The sequence below is a fragment of the Theropithecus gelada genome, chromosome 6 (assembly GCF_003255815.1).
Source record: "Theropithecus gelada isolate Dixy chromosome 6, Tgel_1.0, whole genome shotgun sequence".
NCBI classification, from domain to species: Eukaryota; Metazoa; Chordata; class Mammalia; order Primates; family Cercopithecidae; genus Theropithecus; species Theropithecus gelada.
The window spans coordinates 66,664,606-66,681,154 of NC_037673.1; positions in this window are offsets into that span (position 1 = coordinate 66,664,606).

Below are 16,549 nucleotides of genomic sequence, written 5' to 3' on the forward strand. Positions count from 1 at the left end.
TTTTTTTTTTTTTTTGAGACGGAGTCTCGCTCTGCCGCCCAGGCTGGAGTGCAGTGGCCGGATCTCAGCTCACTGCAAGCTCCGCCTCCCGGGTTCACGCCATTCTCCTGCCTCAGCCTCCCGAGTAGTTGGGACCACAGGCGCCCGCCACCGCGCCCGGCTAGTTTTTTGTATTTTTTACTAGAGACGGGGTTTCACCGTGTTAGCCAGGATGGTCTCGATCTCCTGACCTCGTGATCCGCCCGTCTCGGCCTCCCAAAGTGCTGGGATTACAGGCTTGAGCCACCGCGCCCGGCCGAGTTAATCTTAAATAAAAAGATTTTGCTAGATCAAATAGGTTTTGTTTATATTTTAACACTCGCCAGGTGGTGGCTCATGCCCTTAATCCCAGCACTTTGGGAGGCTGAGGTGGGTGGGTCACTTGAGGCCAGGAGTTCAAGACCAGCCCGGGCAAAGTAAGAAGATTCTCTCTCTACGAAAAAAAAAAAAAGTTAGCTGTGTGTGGTTGCATGCACCTGTAGTCCCAGCTGCTTGAGGGGCTGAAGTGGGAGGTTCACTTGAGCTCAGGAGGTTGAGGTTGCAGTGAGCTGTGATTGTGCCACATCCCTCCAGCCTGGGCAACAGAGTGAGACCTTGTCTCAAATAAATAAATAAATAAATAAATAAATAAATAAAACTATATTTGATTTATTTTGTTTTAAAATAGTTATTTTAGTCAGGTGCGGTGGTTCATGCCTGTAATCCCAACTTTGGGAGGCCGAGGCAGGTGGATCACGAGATCAGGAGTTCAAGACCAGCCTGGCCAACAAAGTGAAACCCCATCTCTACTAAAAAACAGAAAACTCAGCCAGGCATGGTGGCATGCACCTGTAATCCCAGCTACTCGGGAGGCTGGCAAAAGAATTACTTGAACCTGGGAGGCAGAGGTTGCAGTGAGCCGAGATTGCGCCACTGCACTTCAACCTGGGCAACAGAGCAAGACTCAGTCTCGGGAAAAAAAAAAGTTATTTTAAAACTCCAACCTCTGATGATAGAATTCAGAATAGGGGTTACCTGTGAGAGATGTTTATTGGCTGGGAAGGAGCATGACGGAGCTTTCTGGGTACTATACCTTCATCTGGTTCGTTGCTTACCAGGATATATACATATTTAAAAATCCATCAAGCTAAGCATTTAAAATTAGTGCCTTTTACTGTACATATATTATACATGTATTTTACCTCAATTTTTTTTCTTCCTTTTTTGAGATGGAGTCTCTCTCTGTCGCACAGGCTGGAGTGCAGTGGCGCGATCTCGCCTCACTGCAACCTCCTCCTCCAGAGTTCAAGTTACTCTCCTGCCTCAGCCTCCCGAGTAGCTGGGATCACAGGCGTGTGCCACCATGCCGGGCTAATTTTTGTATTTTTAGTAGTGACGGGGTTTCACCATGTTGGTCAGGCTGGTCTTGAATTCCTAGCCTCAAGTGATCTACCCACCTCGGCCTCCCAAAGTATTGGGATTAGAAGTGTGAACCATTGTGCCCGGACAGGGTCTTGCCCTGTCTCCCAAGCTGGAGTGCAGTGATGTGATCTCAACTCACTGCATCTTCTGCTTCCCAGGCTCAAGCAGCCCTCCAGCCTCAGACTCTGGAGCAGCTGGGCAGCTGGGCACCTGGGACCACAGGAGCAAGTTACCACGCCCAGCTAATATTTTTTTTTTTTTAAGAGATAGGGTTTCCATGTTGCCCAGGCTGGTATATATCAATGGTTTTTTTGTTTTGTTTTGTTTTGTTTGTTTGTTTGTTTCTGAGACGGAGTTTTGCACTGTTGCCTGGGCTGGAGTGCAATGGCACGATCTCAGCTCACTGCAACCTCTGCCTCCCGGGTTCAAGTGATTCTCCTGCCTCAGCCTCCCAAGTAGCTGGGATTACAGGCGCCCGCCACCACGCCTGGCTAATTTTTTGTATTTTTAGTAGAGACAGGGTTTCACTATGTTGGCCAGGCTGGTCTCGAACTCCTTGGCCTCCCAAGTGCTGGGATTACAGGTGTGAGCCACCGTGCTTGGCCCTCAATTTCTTTTTTTTTTTTTTTTTTTTTTTTTTTGAGACGGAGTCTCGCGCTGTGTCACCCAGGCTGGAGTGCAGTGGCGCGATCTCGGCTCACTGCAAGCTCCGCCTCCCAGGTTCACGCCATTCTCCTGCCTCAGCCTCCGAGTAGCTGGGACTACAGGCGCCTGCCACCACGCCCGGCTAGTTTTTTGTATTTTTAGTAGAGACAGGGTTTCACCATGTTAGCCAGGATGGTCTCGATCTCCTGACCTCGTGATCCACCCGCCTCGGCCTCCCAAAGTGCTGGGATCACAGGCTTGAGCCACCGCGCCCGGCCTTGGCCCTCAATTTCTAAGTTTTACTGTATACATGTTTGAACAACAGTATGTTCCCAGTGTTTGTTTTTTTAAGTAATTTTGTTGTTGTTTTTTGGAGTTTTGTTTTTGTTTTTGGTTTTGGTTTTGGTTTGTTTTGTTTTTGAGACACCGTCTCACTCCCTCACCTGGGCTGGAGTGTAGGAGTGTGATCTCGGCTCACTGCAACTTCTGTCTCCTGCGTTCAAGTGATTCTCCTGCCTCAGCCTCCTGAGTAGCTGAGATTACAGGTGTGAGCCACCACACCCGGCTAATTTTTGTATTTTTAGTAGAGATGAGGTTTCACCATGTTGGCCAGGCTGTTGTCGAACTCCTGATCTCAGGTCATCCACCTACCTCAGCCTCCCAAAGTGCTGGGATTACAGGCGTGAGCCACCACGCCCAGCCAAAGAAAATGTAAATTTAAGAATACAATCCTTTCATAAATTGGGAACTGCCTGTAGTGTTCTAGTGATCTTTGGAAAACATTCACAAAGCTCTGGAGAAACAAAAATCTTACAACTATTGGCTTCATGAGCCATATTTGAAACCCAAGCCTGTGTGTGTGTGTGTGTGTGTGTGTGTGTGTGTGTTGAGTTTAAGCCAAATCCCACATCTAAGATGGTAGATACAACCATTTTGTCCCCTTTTCCCCTATGAGTGGTTCTAAAGCAAAAAGTCTGCAAGTGAATGGGCCTGAAGATGATTTATACCTGTTTAAATGCTTTTATTCAACATCATTGGATTCAAGCCTATGAGTTCCCTTTGTGTATAGGGCAGGAGGCTGAAGGGTGTATGACAGGTGGGGAAAATGCTGTTAATTAATGTGTGAACAATAGTTGCCCTTCCCAATTTAAATCTTGTTTGGGACCAGTAAGCCTGCTAGTGTTAATATTCAAGGGTACTCTGGGGATTGCTATTGCCAAAGGGCAAAGCCAAGTTAAAAGACAGTTACTCAGAACTAGCTTCCCAAGTATTTGGAAGGTGTCTGTCATGTGATATAGCTGCCCAGATGCAACAATGCGGTGGAAACTGCCACTGTTCATAGAGTTTATAGTGATACCCAGGATTTTCTTAGAAACCCTCAGGGTTGGCCGGGCGCGGTGGCTCACTCCTGTAATCCCAGCACTTTGGGAGGCCGAGGCGGGCGGATCACAAGGTCAGGAGATCGAGACCATTCTGGCTAACATGGTGAAACCCCGTCTCTACTGAAAATACAAAAAAATTAGCCGGGTGCGGTGGGGGGTGCCTGTAGTCCCAGCTACTCGGGAGGCTGAGGCAGGAGAATGGAGTGAACCCAGGAGGCAGAGCTTGCAGTGAGCCGAGATCGCGCCACTGCACTCCAGCCTGGGCAACAGAGCAAGACTCCATTTCAAAAAAAAAAGAAAAAGAAACCCTCAGGGCTAAGGGCTTGAAATTAGAGAATATGAGAGATTACATACTATAAGAACATTATTGCAGGTGTTTGATGTCAATGTGCCAAATGTCTGTGAGTAACTCATGAGTCACTTTCAGAGAGTCACTCTTTCCCTACAGTTCCTTGATTCCCGCCTATTCTCAAGAGGAGGAATTGGTACTGAATGACTGTACTGTAGAAAGTCCTCTCCCTCTTTGTGACATTCCCGCCAGCAATGCATGCGGGCTCCAATTTCTCCACATCCTTGCCAACGCTTGTTATTTTCTCTTTCTCTCTTTTAATAAATAGCCATACTGCCAGGCGCGGCGGCTCAGCGGCTCATGCCTATAATCCCAACACTCTGGGAGGCCGAAGTACGCGGATCACTCGAGGTAAGGAGTTTGAGACCAGCCTGGTCAACACGGTGAAACCTCGTCTCTACTAAAAACACTAAATTAGCTGGGCATGGTGGTGCATGCCTGTAATCCCAACTTCTCAGGAGGCTGAGGCAAGAGAATCACTTGAACCTGGGAGGTGGAGGTTGCAGTGAGCTGAGATTGTGCCACTGCATTCCAGCCTGGGCTACAGAGTGAAACCCTCCCATAAAAACAAACAAACAAAAACCACACAAATAAAATAAAATAAAATATGATGACCCCTAACAGAAAGGTGTTTCTAGGCTGGACTTGGTGGCTGATGCCTGTAATCCTAGCACTTTGGGAGGTGAGGTGGGTGGATCACGAGGTCAGGAGTTTGAGACCAGCCTGGCCAACATGATGAAATCTTATCTCTACTAAAAACAGAAAAATTAGCCAGGCGTGGTGGCATGCACCTGTAATCCCAGCTACTCAGGAAGCTGAAGCAGGAGAATCGTTTGAACCCGGGAGGCAGAGGTTATAGTGAGCTGCAATCACACCATTGCACTCTAGCCTGGGACTCATACTGAGACTAAGTCCCAAACAAACAAACAAACAAAAGGTGTTTCTATAAAAATCAAGTTAATTGTTAAAAGACTCAAAATGATGTTGCTTTGGAAAGAAAATTGTTGGCTAGGTGGGATGGCTCATGCCTGTAATCTCAACACTTTTGGAGGCTGAGGCTGGAGGATCCTGTGAGCCCAGGAGTTTGAGACCAGCCCGGGCAGCATGGCAAGACCCCTTCTCTATGAAAAAATCAAAAATTAGCCAGGCGTGGTGGCACACACCTGTGGTCCCAGCTACTCAGGAGCCTGAGGTGGGAGGATCACTTCAGCCCAGAAGGTTGAGACTGCAGTGAGCCGTGTTTGCACCACTGCACTGCAGCCTGGGTAACAGAGCGAGACCCTGTCTCTAAAAAAAATTAATTAATGAAAAATGAAAAATGAAAAAAATGTAACACAAACTATGGCATTCATATGTCATTTTTTGACATTCAGCTTTAATCTACTTTTTCGAATTGACATTCTAATTACTGATCCCAGCTGTGTCAGGTAAGAGAGCAACAATCCGTTGACTTCAAAATTATCTTACCTGAACAACAGGAGGTATGAACTTACTTAGGAGCTGGAAGATTTATTTTAATTATGACCCCACATAAAATCTTCAAGACAACAAAACTTTAAGATAAGACTTTCTAATATATTAGGTAACAAAGTACACTTAAATGAGACATTTGTTTGCGTTTATTTTTATTTATTTATTATTATTTATTATTATTATTATTTTTTGACGAGGTCTCACTCTGTCACCCACAGGCTGGAGTGCAGTAGCTTGATCTCGGCTCACTGCAGCCTCTACCTCCTGGGTTCAAGCAATTCTCCCACCTAAGCCTCCCAAGTAGCTGGGATTACAGGGGCCTGCCACCACACCTGGCTAATTTTTGTATTTTTAGTAGAGACAGGGTTTCACCATGTTGGGAAGGCTAGTCTTGAACTCCTGGCCTCAGGTCATCCACCCACCTTGGCCTCCCAAAGTGCTGAGATTACAGGCATGAGCCACTGCACCCCGTACTATTTTTATTTTTATTTTTTTATGTTTATGTTTATTTTTATTTTTTGAGACAGAGTTTCGCTCTTGTCGTCCAGGCTGGAGCGCAATGCTATGATCTCAGCTCACCGCAACCTCTGCCTCCCAAGTTCAAGCGATTCTCCTGCCTCAGCCTCCTGAGTAGCTGAGATTATGGGCATGCGCTACCATACCTGGCTAATTTTGTATTTTTAGTAGAGACAGGGTTTCTTCATGTTGGTCAGGCTGGTCTCGAACTCCTGAACTCAGGTGATCTGCCCGCTTTGGCCTTATTTTTATTTTTTTAGAGACAGAGTCTGACTCTGTCACCCAGGCTGGAGCGCAGTGGTGTGATCATAGCTCACCACAGCCTTGAACTCCTGGGTTAAAGTGATCCTCCCGCCTTGTTCTCCCAAAGTGCTGGTATTACAGGCATGAACCACCATGCCTGGTTGCAGTCTTATCTGGTTTTTTTTTTTCAGAAATGTTCTGACCATTCCATTCTACTATAGCCTCTTGGGAATTCTCTCTCACCAGGATTTAAGGCACTATCAAGGTCTGTCAATCCTGAGATGAGCTATGTAAAAGTATTTAAGAAAGGATAGGGCCGGGTACAGTGGTTCACGCCTGTAACCCCCCACTTTGGGAGGCCGAGGTGGGTGGATCACGAGGTCAAGAGATCGAGACAATCCTGACCAACATGGTGAAACCCCGTCTCTACTAAAAATACAAAAAATTAGCCAGGCGTGGTGGCGGGCACCTGTAGTCCCAGCTACTCAGGAGGCTGAGGCAGGAGAATCATTTAACCCGGGAGGCGGAGGTTGCAGTGGCCTGAGATCACACCACTGCACTCCAGCCTGGGCGACAGAGCGAGACTCCGTCTCAAAAAAAAAAAAAAAAAAAAAAAAGAAAGGATAAGGACTAAGGACTGTATACATGTAAAAGTATAGTACTTCTTTCTCTTTCTCGTTCTCATTTTCTTTCTCTTTCTGTCTTTCTTTCCTTCTCTTTCTTTCTTCCTTTCTTTCTCTCTCTCTCTCTCTGTCTCTCTCTCTTTCTTTCTTTCACAGGATCTTGCTCTGTTGCCCAGGTTGGAGTGCAGTGGTGAGATCATGGCTCACTGCAACCTGGAACTCTTGGGCTCAAGTGATCCTTCTGCCTCCTGCCTCAGCCTCCAGAGTACCTGGGATTACAGGCTTGCTCTACCATATCTGGCATATATATATATATATCTTTTTTGAGATGGAGTCTTGCTCTGTTGCCCAGGCTGGAGTGCAGTGGTATGATCTCGGCTCACTGCAATCTCCACCTCCTGGGTTCAAGCAATTCTCCTGTCTCAGCCTTCCAAGTAGCTGGGATTATAGACGCACGCCACCATGCCCAGCTAATTTTTGTATTTTTAGTAGAGATGGGGGATTCCACCATGTTGGTCAGGCTGGTCTTGAACTCCTGACCTCGTGATCCGCCCGTCTCGGCCTCCCAAAGTGCTGGGATTACAGACTTGAGCCACTGCGCCCGGCCTGGCTGATATTTTTTAAACATTTTTTGTAGAGCGAGGTCTTGCTATGCTGTCCATGCTGGTCTCAAGCTCTTGGCTCAAGCAAACCTCCTGCCTTGGCCTCCCATAAATGCAGAAATTACAGGTGTGAGCCACTGTGCCCTGCCTTAATATTTCTTGTGTTGTTATTTAAATGTAAATATTCCCTTGTCTTTAACTCAGCAGAAAATTCCTCAACAGCCAAAAATGCTTTTTAAATTTTTAAATTTTAAATTTTATTTTAATAAATAAATAAATAATACAAATTTTAAAAATTTTAAAATTTTAAAGAGCACTTTATAAATCTCAAACTGTCCTGGTCCTCACAGTCTTTCCAACTTGGCTGAAGATAGCTCTGCTTTTGCTGAGAAAATGTAGGTCACTTTCCTCTCTCTCAAAGGATCTGTGGAGCCATCCCTCCCTCTCCTCTTACATCCTCTACTCCCTCTCCTCACATTGTACACTCAGATTTCAAAACCTTGGAGGAAGCACCTCCCTCATCTTTCTCAGGGTTAGCTTTATGTTCTCCGACTGCACCTCCCAAGGGGCAGCCCACTGATTCCAAATTGGAAGTCCTTTCCGTGGTTCTTAAGAACAAATGCAGGAGTGAAACCTCGTCTCTACTAAAAATAGAAAAATTAGCCAGGCATGGTGGTGAGCGCCTGTAGTCCCAGCTACTCAGGAGGCTGAGGCAGGAGAATTGCTTGAACCCAGGAGACAGAGGTTACACTGAGCTGAGATGGTGCCACTGCACTCCAGTCTGGGCGACAGAGCGAGACACCATCTCAAAAAAAAAAAGAAAAGAAAAGTTGAGCTACTGGTAACTATGTAAAGCTCCCACTACGCAAATACCTACATCCTTGGGATTCCTCAACTTTCTAGTTAGATAGGTTTGTTATCAACAAAGATAGGTTTGTTATCAGCACTTTATGTGTTGACTCAGACAGTTCGTTAGGTATTAGGTTGGCTTAGTCTTTCCTTTAACATGTCAATTATTAGTTTAACTTCATTATTATCAATTTGGTGTTTCCTTTAGCCAACTGTATAGTTTCTGCAATGCTCATCTGCATAAGCATTTTTTTTTTTTTGGCATGGAGTCTCGCTCTGTCGCTCAGTCTGAAGTACAGTGACACGATCTCGGCTCACTGCAACCTCCGCCTCCTGGGTTCAAGCAATTCTCCTGCCTCAGCCTCCTGAGTAGCTGGGATTACAGGTGTGCACCACCACACCCAGTTAATTTTTGTATTTTTAGTAGAGATGGGGTTTCTCCATATTGGTCAGGTTGGTCTCGAACTCCTGACCTGAGGTGATACACCTGCCTCAGCCTCCCAAAGTGCTGGGATTACAGGCATGAGCACTAGGCCCAGCCAAGTAGGCTTTTTAAGCCATAATTTTCAAGGAATTAGACTTCAAGATGTGTATAGTTTGATATTCTTTTTTTTTTTTTTTTTTTTTGAGACAGACTCTTGCTCTCACTCAGACTGGAGTTCAGTGATGTGATCTCAGCTCACTGCAACCTCTGCCTCCCGGGTTCAAGTGATTCTCCCTCCTCAGCCTCCTGAGTAACTGGGATGACAGGCGCCTACCACCAGGCTGGTCTCGAACTCCTGACTTCAGGTGGTCCGCCCGCATCGGCCTCCCAAAGTGTTGGGATTACAGGTGTAAACCACCACGCCCAGCTGGTTTGATATTCTAATAGGATTCTTCTATATATATATTGCTAAATCAGAGGTTTCTATAATTTCCTAAAAATATGCTTGCACTAGGACATTTCATTGGCTATGTGCTTCTCATGAATTTGTGCTATTTATATAACATGGACGCTAGATAGTTGTAATGAAATGACTGGGTATTTATCTATTTATTTATTTATTTATTTTTGAGAGGGAGTCTTGCTCTGTCACCCAGGCTGGAGTGCAGTGGCGCAATCTTGGTTCACTGTAGCCTCTGCCTCCTGGGTTCAAGTGATTCTTCTGCCTCAGTCTCCCAAGTAGCTGGCATTACAGGCATATGCCACCACACCTGTCTAATTTGTGTATTTTTTGTGGAGACGGGGTTTCACCATATTGGCCAGGCTGGTCTCAAACTCCTGACCTCAAGTGATCCGATCCACCGGCCTTGGCCTCCCAAAGTGCTGGGATTACAGGCGTGAGTCACTGCGCCCGGCCGATGACTGGGTTATTTTTAAATGTATAAGGCACTTTGTACAACATAACACCATGTGGACAAGCTCATATTCTTTTATGAAGTAAATATCAAGTGATTGTATATTTTGTATCCAGCAACATATCCACCCCAATTTGTTTATGGGTCAAAGCATATCAATTGTATCCCTAGTGTACATCGTGGTATCATATTGTGATATGGCATTGAGAATATGTTTATTGTTTTGCTAAAAATATATAGCTATTTTCAACAAGGGTACCATTCAATGGAGAAAGACAGTTTTTTTCAACAAATGATGTTAGGAATATTGGATATCCACATGCAAGAAAATAAAATTGGACCCTTACCTTACACCATGTGGTGGTTAATTTTATGTGTTAAACTTGACTGGACATAGGGGTGCCCAGATAGCTGGCATCATGTCTGGATGTGTCTGTGAGGGTGTTTCTAGAAGAGATTAGCATTTGAATCAAACTGAGTAAAGATCACCCTCACCTGTGTGAATAAGCATCTTCCCATCGTTGAGAACCTGGATAGAACACAAAGACAGAGGAAGAGCAAACTTGCTCTTCTTTCTGGAAGTGGGATATCCATCTTCTCCTGCCCTTGGACATTAAAGCTCCAGGTTCTCAGGCCTTCAGACTCAGATTGAATTATACCACTGGCTTTCCTGGTTCTCCAGCTGCAGCCCACAGACACCACACTCTGGGACTTCATGACCTCTCTGTTTGCATGAGCCAACTGCCATAATAGATCCCCTCTTACTTATCTATGTATATCCTGGGGAGAGTGAAGTATATGCATAGGTTTCTAACTGAGAAGAAAACAAGAGGCTATGTTTCTGCACGAATGTTTTATTCATGTGGGTGGGGCTCTGCTGAGCTGGCTTTTATAACTTAAAACCTTTTCACTGGGAGGACAATGCCAAAGTCTAGCAGAAGCAAGCTTCAGAAAGAACAACAGCTCCAACCCCACCCGTTTTTCCATTTAAGGGAAAAATTAGCTTCTCTGAGACCTCTCCACCCTCCTCTTTGAGTATTTGGATGGGATTAAGACAGTCATTCAGGGAAAAGGGGCATCTCAGAGCTTGGAAGAGAGGAGGCACAGTCAGCTGCCACAAGCCAGTTGAAAATAAAACAAGAGATTTCATGGCAGACGGAAGAGCCTGGTGGCTGGATTTGGTAGGTTATATCCCTGGAAATTCAGAGCTGCAAATTAGAGCCATGGACTCTTCCCTCTTCCTTCTTCCTGGATTAAAAATAATAATAGACGGCCGGGCGCGGTGGCTCAAGCCTGTAATCCCAGCACTTTGGGAGGCCGAGACGGGCGGATCACAAGGTCAGGAGATCGAGACCATCCTGGCTAACACGGTGAAACCCCGTCTCTACTACAAAATACAAAAAAACTAGCTGGGCGAGGTGGCGGGCGCCTGTAATCCCAGCTACTCGGGAGGCTGAGGCAGGAGAATGGCGTGAACCCGGGAGGTGGAGCTTGCAGTGAGCTGAGATCCGGCCACTGCACTCCAGCCTGGGCGGCAGAGCGAGACTCCGTCTCAAAAAAAAAAAAAAATAAATAATAATAATAGACTGACCATCCTGGCTAACACGGTGAAACCCCGTCTCTACTAAAAATACAAAAAATTAGCTGGGTGTGGTGGCGGGCGCCTGTAGTCCCAGCTACTTGGGAGGCTGAGGCAGGAGAATGGCGTGAACCCGGGAGGTGGAAGGTGCAGTGAGCCGAGATTGCACCACTGCACTCTAGCCTGGGCGACAGAGCGAGACTCTGTCTCAAAAAAAAAAAAAAAAATGTTGAAAACAAAAAAAGGAAGTGGCTAGGCACAGTAGCTCAAGCCTATAATCCCAACACTTTGGAAGGCAGAGGCAGGGGAGCCACTTAAGCCCAGGAGTTCAAGACCAGTCTGGCCGACATAGGGAGCCAGTGTCTTTACAAAAAATTTTTAAAAATTGGCTGGGCGTGGTGAGGTGCACCTGTGGTCCCAGCTACTTGGGAGGCTAAGGTGAGAGGATCACTTGAGCCCAGGAGGTTGAGGCTGCAGTGAGCCGTGATTGCACCATTGCATTCCAGCCTGGATGACAGAACAAGACTTTGTCTCAGAAAAGAAAAAAAGAAAAGAAAAGGAAGTAACATCCTTCCTGGTCTTTTGAACTGGTGGGCCACCCCTCCAATGCACACCACCTTAGCCCCTCAGAAAAGAAAGGTGAGCAACATAACAAAGTTTGGTTTCTTTGTTGTTTTTTGTTTTGAGACAAGGTCTCCCTCTGTCACCCAGGGTGGAGTACAGTGGCATGAACACAGCTCACTGCACCCTGGACCTCCTGAGCTCAAGCGATCCTCCTGCCTCAGTCTCCCCAGTAGCTGGGCTCACAGGCATGTCCAAAACACCCACCTTATTTTTAATGATTTTTTTTTTTTTTTTGAGAGGGAGTCTTGCTCTGTCACCCAGGCTGGAGTGCAGTGGTGCGATCTTGGCTCACTGCAAGCTCCGCCTCCCGGGTTCACGCCATTCTCCCACCTCAGCCTTCCAAGTAGCTGGGACTACAGGCGCCTGCCACCACGCCCAGCAAATTTTGTCTTTTTTCTTTTTTTTTTTTTAGTAGAGATGGGGTTTCACCGTGTTAGCCAGGATGGTCTCGATCTCCTGACCTTGTGATCTGCCCGCCTCAGCCTTCCAAAGTGCTGGGATCACAGATGTGAGCCACTACGCCCGGCCTTGATGATTTTTTTTTTAGGGGGTTGGGGTCTTGACATGTCGCCCAGGCTAGTCTCAAACTCCTGGGCTCAAGTGATCCTCCACCTCAGCCTCCCAAAGTGTTTATTATTTTATTTAAAGGGCTTATGTGGAGTTGAAATAGCCAAAAACAAAAACAAACAAACAAACAAAGAAAAAGAAAAAAGCTAAAAGGTTTGTTTGGTAAAAAGTTTTTTTCTTTTTTTTTTTTTGAGGCGGAGTCTCGCTCTGTCGCCCAGGCTGGAGTGCAGTGGCCGGATCTCAGCTCACTGCAAGCTCCGCCTCCCGGGTTCACGCCATTCTCCTGCCTCAGCCTCCCGAGTAGCTGGGACTACAGGCGCCCGCCACCTCGCCCGGCTAGTTTTTTGTATTTTTAGTAGAGACGGGGTTTCACCGTGTTAGCCAGGGTGGTCTTGATCTCCTGACCTCGTGATCCGCCCGTCTCGGCCTCCCAAAGTGCTGGGATTACAGGCTTGAGCCACCGCGCCCGGCCTGTTTGGTAAAATTTTAAGTAGTTTTCCTTCCTCCTATTCAGAATATATGTTGAATTATTATAATGAGATAACTAGATAAAAATTATTTTCTATAACATTAGATATAACCCCATCCTGACTAACACAGTGAAACCCCGTCTCTACTAAAAATGCAAAAACTTAGCTGGGCGTGGTGGCGGGCACCTGTAGTCCCAGCTACTCAGGAGGCTGAGGCAGGAGAATGGCATGAACCCGGGAGGCGGAGCTTGCAGTGAGCTGAGATCGCGCCACTGCACTCCAGCCTGGGCGACAGAGCAAGGTTCCGTCTAGGATATAACCAATCTTTGTGTTGCTGTTTTGAAAAGGTCAGGTTGTGTTAGCATGGTGCTTCAGTTATTTGCGATAGTTATGAAACTATCTCAAAATTCAAATGCTTGTATCTTGTCTTCTAAAGGCTCAGGAAAAATAGACTGCAAACAGGGCAAAGGTTGCAGCCTGAAAGTAAATATTTAGATTGCCTCTTAACTCTGCCAGGTGCAATATTCCTGTAAAATAGTGATACCGAAACCAGCTCTGGAGATGGAAAGTAGAATCAGGAGGTTTGTTTTACGATAATGTTAATACCCTGATCCCAAGTATTTGCTTCTGATAACTACTTTCCTATTCTCTTACTCAATATTTATACCTGAATCCCCATTCTCCCAGTTCTCTGAATGGGCTCTCCCATCATACACTCCTAATTTCATTCACATGTCCCACAACAGTTTCACCAAGGATGTGTTCTATTTTCTTCAGAATCTTTTGACTTAGAGGATCTGCGAATGATTCACTGAAGCACTCCCTCCCCACTGCTACAAAACATGTGTGAAACCTGTCTCTTCCATTTTTTTTTCTTTCTTTCTTTCTTTTTTTTTTTTTTTTTTTGAGATGGAGTCTCGCTCTGCCGCCCAGGCTGGAGTGCAGTGGCTGGATCTCAGCTCACTGCAAGCTCTGCCTCCCAGGTTTACGCCATTCTCCTGCCTCAGCCTCCCGAGTAGCTGGGACTACAGGCGCCCGCCACCTCGCCTGGCTAGTTTTGTGTATTTTTTTTTTAGTAGAGACGGGGTTTCACTGTGTTAACCAGGATGGTCTCGATTTCCTGACCTTGTGATCCACCCGTCTCGGCCTCCCAAAGTGCTGGGATTACAGGCTTGAGCCACCACGCCCGGCCCTTTCTCTGTCTCTCTCTTTCTCTTTCTTTTTCTTTCTTTTTCCTTGCTTCCTTCCTTCTTTCTCTCTTTCTCTTCTCCCTTCCTTCCTTCCTTTTCTTCCTTCCTTCCTTTCCTTCCCTTCCTTCCTTCCTCCCTCCCTCCTTCCTTCTCTCTGTTTTTCTTTCTTTCTCTCTTTCTTTCTTTCTTTCTTTCTTTCTTTCTTTCTTTCTTTCTTTCTTTCTTTCTTTCTTTCTTTCTTTCTCTTTCTCTCTCTCTCTCATTTCTTTCTTTCTCTCTCTCTTTCTTTCTTCTTTTTTTTTTGAGATGGAGTCTCACTCTGTCTCCCAGGCTGGAGTGCAGTGGTGTGATCTTGGCTCACTGTAACCTCTGCCTCCTGGGTTCAAGCGATTCTCCTACTTCAGCCTCCCAAGTAGCTGGGATTACAGGCACCTGTCACCACACCCAGCAAATTTTTGTATTTTTAGTAGAGACGGGGTTTCACCATGTTGGTCACACTGGTCTCAAACTCCTGACTTCAGATGATCCATCCACCTTGGCCTCCCAAAGTGCTGGGATTACAGGCATGAGCCACCGCCCAACTGTTTCTGCCATTTTCTACCCAATTTATAGACACCCAGGTTTGGAGTAGAGAGGACAAGTACCAAGCACAAGGCTTGGGTACTGGGTACCCAGAAAACACAGTTGCAGGTCTCAAAGGAGTTTTGGCCTTGTTGCTTAACTTCTATACTTTAAATTTTTTTGTGACCTACTTTACTTATCTGGCCAGCCCAACCAGCAGTCCAACAGTAACATCTGTTGCCCTAGATAAACTCCACCATCATTAAGCCCCCTATCAGATTATGTTATTTTCGTATCCAAAGATAATTTAGCTGAGATTATTTTCCGGAATGTATTTTTACAACTCTTCTGATGAACAAACAGATGGATTTAGCCAAGTTCAAAACTAAATCAAATTCAAAATATATAAAGAACTCCTACAACTGAACAACAAAACGACCACAGCCCGATATAAAAATGGGCAATGAACAGCCAGGCGCGGTGGCTCAGGCCTGTAATCCCAGCACTTTGGGAGGCCGAGGCGGGTGGATCAGGAGGTCAGGAGATTAAGACCATCCTGGCTAACACAGTGAAACCCCATCTCTACTAAAAATACAAAAAATTAGCTGGGCGTGGTGGCACACACCTGTAGGCCCAGGTACTCAGGAGGCTGAGGCAGGAGAATCGTTTGAACCCAGGAGGTGGTGGTTGCAGTGAGCCGAGATCGTGCTACTGCACTCCAGCCTGGGTGCCAGAGTTAGACTCCATCTCAAAAAAAAAAAAAAGCGGGGGGGCCAATGGATTACAGGTGCACACGATCATGCCTGACTCATTTTTGTATTTTTGGTAGAGATGGGGTTTCACCATGTTGGCCAGGATGGTTTCGAACTCCTGACCTCAGGTGATCCACCTGCTTTGGCCTCACCAAGTACTGGGATTATAGGCCTGAGCTATTGCACCTGGCCTGCATCTTATTTTATCATTTAAATAATATTTAATTAAATCATACACACACACATGCACACACACATAGTAACAAGTACAAGTGGGAATAACAGGTTTAGGTACAACATAACTATTGCTAACCACCCAACTCCATTGTTGAGAGCAGAAGTAGTCTCTAGGAAGAGGCCTGCTAGGGTGCCGAGGGCATCATAAGATACTTAAACTGAGCTTGTATGTTTTAGAATTAGCCGATATTTTTTAAATGGCCTCTATTATTATTAAGTAAATAACTATCAAATTTCATAAGATATGAATTATTTGAGGACTGAAACAGTGTTAGAACAGCTTTGGTCTCAAATAACAGAAACTCAAATCAGCTTATGCATACAAGGGAATCTTTTGACTTAGAGAACTGAGAAGTTCAGGAGCTGACTTGGCTTCAGGGTTCCCTCTCAATCTGTTTCTCTCGTCTTCACTGCTTCTCACAGCATATTTTAGTCTCATGCTCTCAAGTTTAGACTTTCTCTGTGTAACTGTGGAAGATGGCTGGTGTCAGCTCCAGTACGTAAGCACATAGTGGGTTAAAGGGAAGTGACTGTCTTCCAGCAACCTTCTATCATGTCTCTGGAAGCCTCTGATAGGCCTTGATTTGGGTTATGTGTCCATCTTTAAACCAATCACCACTTCAGATGAACCAGTCTGGATCTCATATCCACTAATGCATGGGCAGAACATAATCCCATCAGGACCTCACAGAGTGGAAGAAAGGTAAGTTTTGTTTTGTTTTTGAGATGGAGTCTTGCTCTGTTGCCCAGGCTGGAGTGCAGTGGCGTGATCTTGGCTCACTGCAAGCGCTGCCTCCTGGGTTCATGCCATTCTCCTGCCTCAGCCTCCCGAGTAGCTAGGACTACAGGTGCCTGGCACCAGGCCCAGCTAATTTTTTTGTATTTTTAGTACAGACGAGGTTTCATCGTGTTAGCCAGGATGGTCTCAGTCTCCTGACCTTGTGATGCGCCCACCTCGACCTCCCAAAGTGCTGGGATTACAGGCATGAGCCACTGCACCGGGCTGAAGAAGGGTAAGTTATAAATGAAAAGCTGCATGTGTGCTCTTAATAGAAGCTAGTCATGGAAAACCCACAGATGCTTCTGGCATAGACCATGCCTTTGTTACC